The sequence below is a fragment of the Heptranchias perlo genome, chromosome 11 (assembly GCF_035084215.1).
Source record: "Heptranchias perlo isolate sHepPer1 chromosome 11, sHepPer1.hap1, whole genome shotgun sequence".
NCBI classification, from domain to species: Eukaryota; Metazoa; Chordata; class Chondrichthyes; order Hexanchiformes; family Hexanchidae; genus Heptranchias; species Heptranchias perlo.
This window is the reverse complement of record NC_090335.1, coordinates 46,856,040-46,862,039: the sequence shown is the minus strand read 5'-3', so window position 1 is coordinate 46,862,039 and position 6,000 is coordinate 46,856,040.

The window sequence follows — 6,000 nt, the reverse complement described above, 5'->3', positions numbered from 1 at the left end:
ACGAAATGAATGTCCAGTCAATCATCAGTTGATATTGGTTGAAGACGGAATACCACCCAGCTCACCAAACTGTTTTGCAAATAATACCATGGGATCTTTATAGGCCACTTGACCTCAGATAACATCTCATTTGGAGAACAACACCTCCAACAATATAGTACTCCCTCAATACGGCAATGGCGTGTCAGCCTAGATTATATGGCAGCTAGCCAGATTGACAGGCTGGCCGGCTGCCGGGCGGGAAAGCCAGCGCAGAAGGCCGCAGCTGGGACCGTTGGGGACGGTCCCCGGCAACCAGGAAATATCGTGGGTTGGTGCGGGGGTGGTTCGGACTGGCAATCAGGAGGTGGGGGGGTGGTCCAGGAAACATCGCGGGTTGGTGGGGGGGAGTTGGACCGGCAATTGGGAGGGAGGAGGGAACAGGAAATATTGCTGATTCGGAGGATGGGGGCGGCCGATTGCAGCAGAATATTTGCTTAACAGGCCAGGGGGAAACACTCCTGCTTCTCCTGGCCCACAAGCAGTGCCATAAAAAGCACTTACCTGCTGGAGCCGGCTGCTCTCACCTCCCTTTAACTGCCGGGTTTCCCGAGCCCTGGGAAACCCGGCCGCCAGCATTAAATTTAAATTGCTACCAAAATATCAGGAATGAAGCCTCATTTACATATTATAATCATGGACCTGCCTCTCCAGAGTGTGTTACTCAGTCCCTCCCAAGCCCGCCACTGTTAAAACAGAAGCAGGTGCATTCCCATTGGGTTGGGGTTGGGTTTCGCAAATTTGCCAATTTAATCCCCACCTCCGACCCTCTCCCGCCCATTGTGGGGAGGGGAGGTTATAATTATGCCACAATCTCTAGGTTGCTAGTCTACGACCATAAGTACTTGGCTATCATACCATTGGAGATTTTCTAAAGACTTATTGTTACACTGTGTCATTATTGGCTGACTTTATTTCAATCCTGCTAATCAAATTGCATTCTCAGGAATGGCACCTTTCAAACCACACGATCCTGTGATTTTATTAGTAGGTCACAAGTTATGAAAAAATGGGCATTTACCCTGTTTATTCAGAATGAAGGAAATTATACCCTTTATGAGTCAAAGCATATTACGTCTAATTGTGCAGAACCTGTTATTAACAGATCATCGCAACTCAGCTCACAGCTCAGAGTCTCTATTTTGTCCAAAAACCCTGTATATGTGTAAGTACAATGTGTGCTGCAGAGTAGTATCTTCCTTCATACTTAGCCCTATTCTTGCAGCAAATAAAAAGTCACAGTCCAAGCAAATGGACTTTCACTTTATTGTTTTCCTAGCCAAACATCTTTAACCATCACAAAAAAAACCTTGCTTCCATCTGATCTTTAATCTTATTTTATGCAAGTGCCAGATTGTATTGTGCTGTGTTGGAAGAAAAAAAATATTATACATCTGTAATTAATAACAAAATAAATTATATTGTTATCATCTGCAGAATTTTAAGTTAAAACATAGATATTATTGTCCCGTCATCTAACACTTCTAATGTTAACCTGCATTGTGTGGTAGCACCTCCATTATCACACACGTTTTTATTACCAGTGGTCTCATCACACTCACCTACAGTCAGCTCACCTTGTTCTGATACTGGCGATTTTTCATGAATGGAAGCAAAAACAAGCATTTTGCATATATTATGCACAACAGCAGGTGGCTAAGTGATGAACAACAGTCCTTATGGGGTCCCTTGTTTATTTTGGGCTTATGTGTGCACCTGTCTTTTTGACACTCATGTACATACCTGCCCAAAACCAACTCAGGACTGTGCACACATTTCTGAACCATTCCTGACCATCTATTACTCTAAATATAAACCAATCAACCAATTAATAGACATCTTTACGAGCGGAGTTATGGACCATCCACCAGTCTAAACACGAGGCCAGATTTTGCTGTCAAAATTTCAGTGAGGCTAATGGCGCTTGCCGTTATTTATGCAATAATGGTACAGCAACTTCAGGCGGGGGCAGATGCGCGGTTAAATGTCAAAGTTGCTGTCCAAGCTGCACCGCTCCACTGTTAGCTTTGTGAAAACGGCATTACACTGTCTGCCTCACCAGCGACCTGCAGTGAATGTCGTGAAGTTGTCATATTTGTGCGGTAAATACTCCACAGATATTTAGGGCTAGTAATTACAAGCATAAATACCTTTTAATGATGTGATAAGTGTTAATGACTGCCAATCAACCTCTCTGGCACCGAAAATTAACTATTATAAGTGTGGAATCTCATTCCTACAGGTTGTGAATTGCTTTAGGAGATTTTAAAAATGTCAAATTTTAAATTTTCAAATTATTTTTCTTTCTGTCACTTTTCTCTCTTTCTGTCCCTGATTTGACATTGAATTCACCACCTTTAATTCACCCTCCTTCTCAGTCCTTCCATTGTTTATTTCCCAATCCTTAAATCTCATTGAATAAGGAGATACCCTGTTGGTTGCCCTGTTCACTCAGGTCCCAGATGGCCTGTTTCCCTCGCTGAGCTGTTATCAGCTCGCACTTTCAACAACTTAGTGGGTAAAATATCTTTCACCTGAAGCGTGCAGGGGCAAGTCCAATTAATGGCAGACACCGTTAGATGCCCTGCTACAGCAGAATCTGGCCCATGATGTCAAATTAGGGACCATCCACAAATGTAATGTCATGATATAAGGTAATCACATGAATCATTCACAATCTACATCAGGTCATCCAGAATTGTGGACAATCTACCAACCTAGATTATTATGAATGGTTTAAGACATTTCAATTGCATAATTGTGATGGAAGATAAGGACATTGTAACAATTTATATCCCATCAATTAATATTACTAACTGCCCATCCATACAATTTTGTTTTGTGGAAAGAATGGGACAATCTTATATCTTACTGACTAGCTAAGGAGATCCATCAATCTAGAAGACTGTGGGCAAGATTTCTCTCAATTTTAGCACCCAATTTTGGGTGGTCTTTCAGCATGCAGGGGACCCATTGTGCCAGATCCCACTTATTTGTACAGCTGGCAACATCTTCCTGCGTCATTTCCGCTGTAATCCGGAAGCTCTCACCCAAGTATGGAGGGTATATTTAAATGAGGCAGATATAATGGTGCGATGTCAGACATCGCATTTGCAATGAGTAGCGCTGGATGTTAGAAACACCCGTATAAAATAGTTGTCCAGCATTGCTGCTCGATCAGAAACACAGCAAAAAATTGAAAGGGCCATAGGAGGCACCAAAATCAATAGAAGGATAATCAATTGCTGTTTTCACATTGTTTCATTACAGGGTCTTCATTGGAGACTCCCTGGTCCTTTAAGCTGCTGCAGGTATCTGAACCCTATAGAAGCAGTCATTTCTCCCCTCCCTCTGCACCACATGTGACGAGCTCCTAAGCATAGGCGGCAATACTGTTGGGTGGGTGCTGAAAATATGACTTTGCTAGGGTAAGCGTCGACTACCTTAGGTGGCAGAAATCCTGCCCCACTACACTTCTGCTGGTAATCGCACCAGTGAGGAAAGTCAAGCCTTATAAGTGGAGCTTGGAGGCGATCAGACCAGCCTGATTCTTAGGGACCATTCACTGATCTATGTTTTGATGAATGAAGTTAAAGACAATCCATCCATTTACATTATGCAGAGTAAATTTACTCAGTGTAGAGGAATTGCATTAAATATTTCATTTTTCCCTTTTTAAACACACTTTCAGGAATGCACAACTTTACCCCTTGTACTTTCAGCAGCATCTAATGCGTTATAACTAACTGAGTGGCCAATGGTAATGCACTGCAGTAATGATGCTTAACCTCCTAATTAGCCACTTAACAAATACAAATAGTGCATAGTGGACCAATCCAACTATGGAGTTCACTAGTTAGTTTTAAAGAAGCTTTTGGTCACCTCTCTTCATCTCTCCTTCTTTAGCTTGGCAATTGTTTTTTCCTCATGCCTCTATGAATCATCTTACGATGTTTTTCTATCTTCAGGGTACTATATAAATACAAGTTGTTGTTGAAAATAGAGGATGTATACAGCAGGTGCAAAGTATGATTCACCAAAGAAGCGCCTCAAGTGCTAGGAGTTGAAGACTTGGGGACAATTATGACAATCAAAATAAGTTTCAGATGATAAAGCACACTTATTTGAATTGCTTGGTATACTTAACCTAAATTGATCGGTAAGCAACCTACTGTAATTGGGACACTTTGAAGAACTAATGACGATTATTGATAACTATTAGAGCAGGCCAATAGAAACATAGAAAGATGCAAGTGCGAGGGATTGATGATTGACTACCATTATTCACACTTACACACCTGTCAGTTCCAATACACTCAGGCATTTCCTAGAAATTCTGTAGCTAATTCTTTTGAAATTCATGCAAGCTATGCATAAGGGCTCAAAAATGTGCTGCAGTCTAAACCACACAATACAAAATATCCATTTATTGAATGCATATTGTTCTTCTCATTGCAGAAGACGACTACTATCAACAGAAGACACTGAGTCCAAATTTGATAAAGTGCCGCATGGTAGACTTATCATCAAGATTGTGGCCCATGGAATAAAGGGGGCAGTAGCAACATGGATACAGAATGAACTAAGTGACAGGAAACAGAGAGTAGTGGTGAATGGTTGTTTTTCAGACTGGAGGGAGGTGTACAGTGATGTTCCACAGGGGTCGGTGCTGGGACCACTGCTTTTCTTGATATATAATAATGACTTAGACTTGGGTGTACAGGGCACAATTTCAAAATTTGCAGATGACACAAAACTTGGAAGTGTAGTGAACAGTGAGGAGGATAGTGATAGACCTCAAGAGGATATTGACAGGCCGGTGGAATGGGCGGACACGTGGCAGATGAAATTTAACGCAGAAAAATGCGAAGTGATACATTTCGGTAGGAAGAATGAGGAGAGGCAATATAAACTAGAGGGCACAACTCTAAAAGGGGTACAGGAACAGAGAGATCTGGGGGTACATGTGCACAAATCGTTGAAGGTGGCAGGGCAGGTTGAGAAAACAGTTAAAAATGCATACGGGATCCTGGGCTTTATAAATAGAGGCATAGAGTACAAAAGTATAGAAGGCATGATGAACCTTTATAAAACACTAGTTAGGCCACAACTGGAGTATTGTGTACAGTTCTGGGCACCGCACTTCAGGAAAGATGTGAAGGCCTTAGAGAGGATGCAGAAGAGATTTACTAGAATGATTCCAGGGATGAGGGACTTTAGTTACGTGGATAGACTGGAGAAGCTGGGGTTGTTCTCCTTGGAACAGAGACGGTTATGAGGAGATTTGATAGAGGTATCGAAAATCATGAAGGGTCTAGACAGAGTAGATAGAGAGAAACTTTTCCCATTGGCGGAATGGTCAGAACCAGAGGACATAGATTTAAAGTGATTGGCAAAAGAACCAAAGGTGACATGAGGAAAAACTTTTTTACACAGTGAGTGGTTAGGATCTGGAATGCACTGCCAGAGGGGGTGGTGGAGGCAGATTCAATCATGGCCTTCAAAAGGGAACTGGATAAGTACGTAAAAAGACAAAATTTGCAGGGCTACGGGGATAGGATGGGGGAGTGGGACTAGCTGGATTGCTCTCGCATAGAGCCAGCACGGACTCGATGGGCCGAATGGCCGCCTTCCGTGCTGTAACCTTTCTATGATTCTATGATTCTAACTGACAGTGGGATGCAAGATGTGAAATTCCTTACCAGCTGTTGTAAGGAAACGGTTAAATTCTTTATATTAACTTTAGCTTTTAAGTGAGTTCCTATGAAAGCCAATAAAAGCTTTTGAACCCTATTATCTTGTGGAATAACTTATAATTGTTTAAGTAAGAACATCCATTCTCTAACACTGTGAAGAGTAATCATGGACGTCTTAGGTTGGGAGACTGCAACAGATGTGGGTGACATGCAAGCTAGAAGAGACCAAACTCCTGGTCCTACAATTATAATTGTATAACTTAAC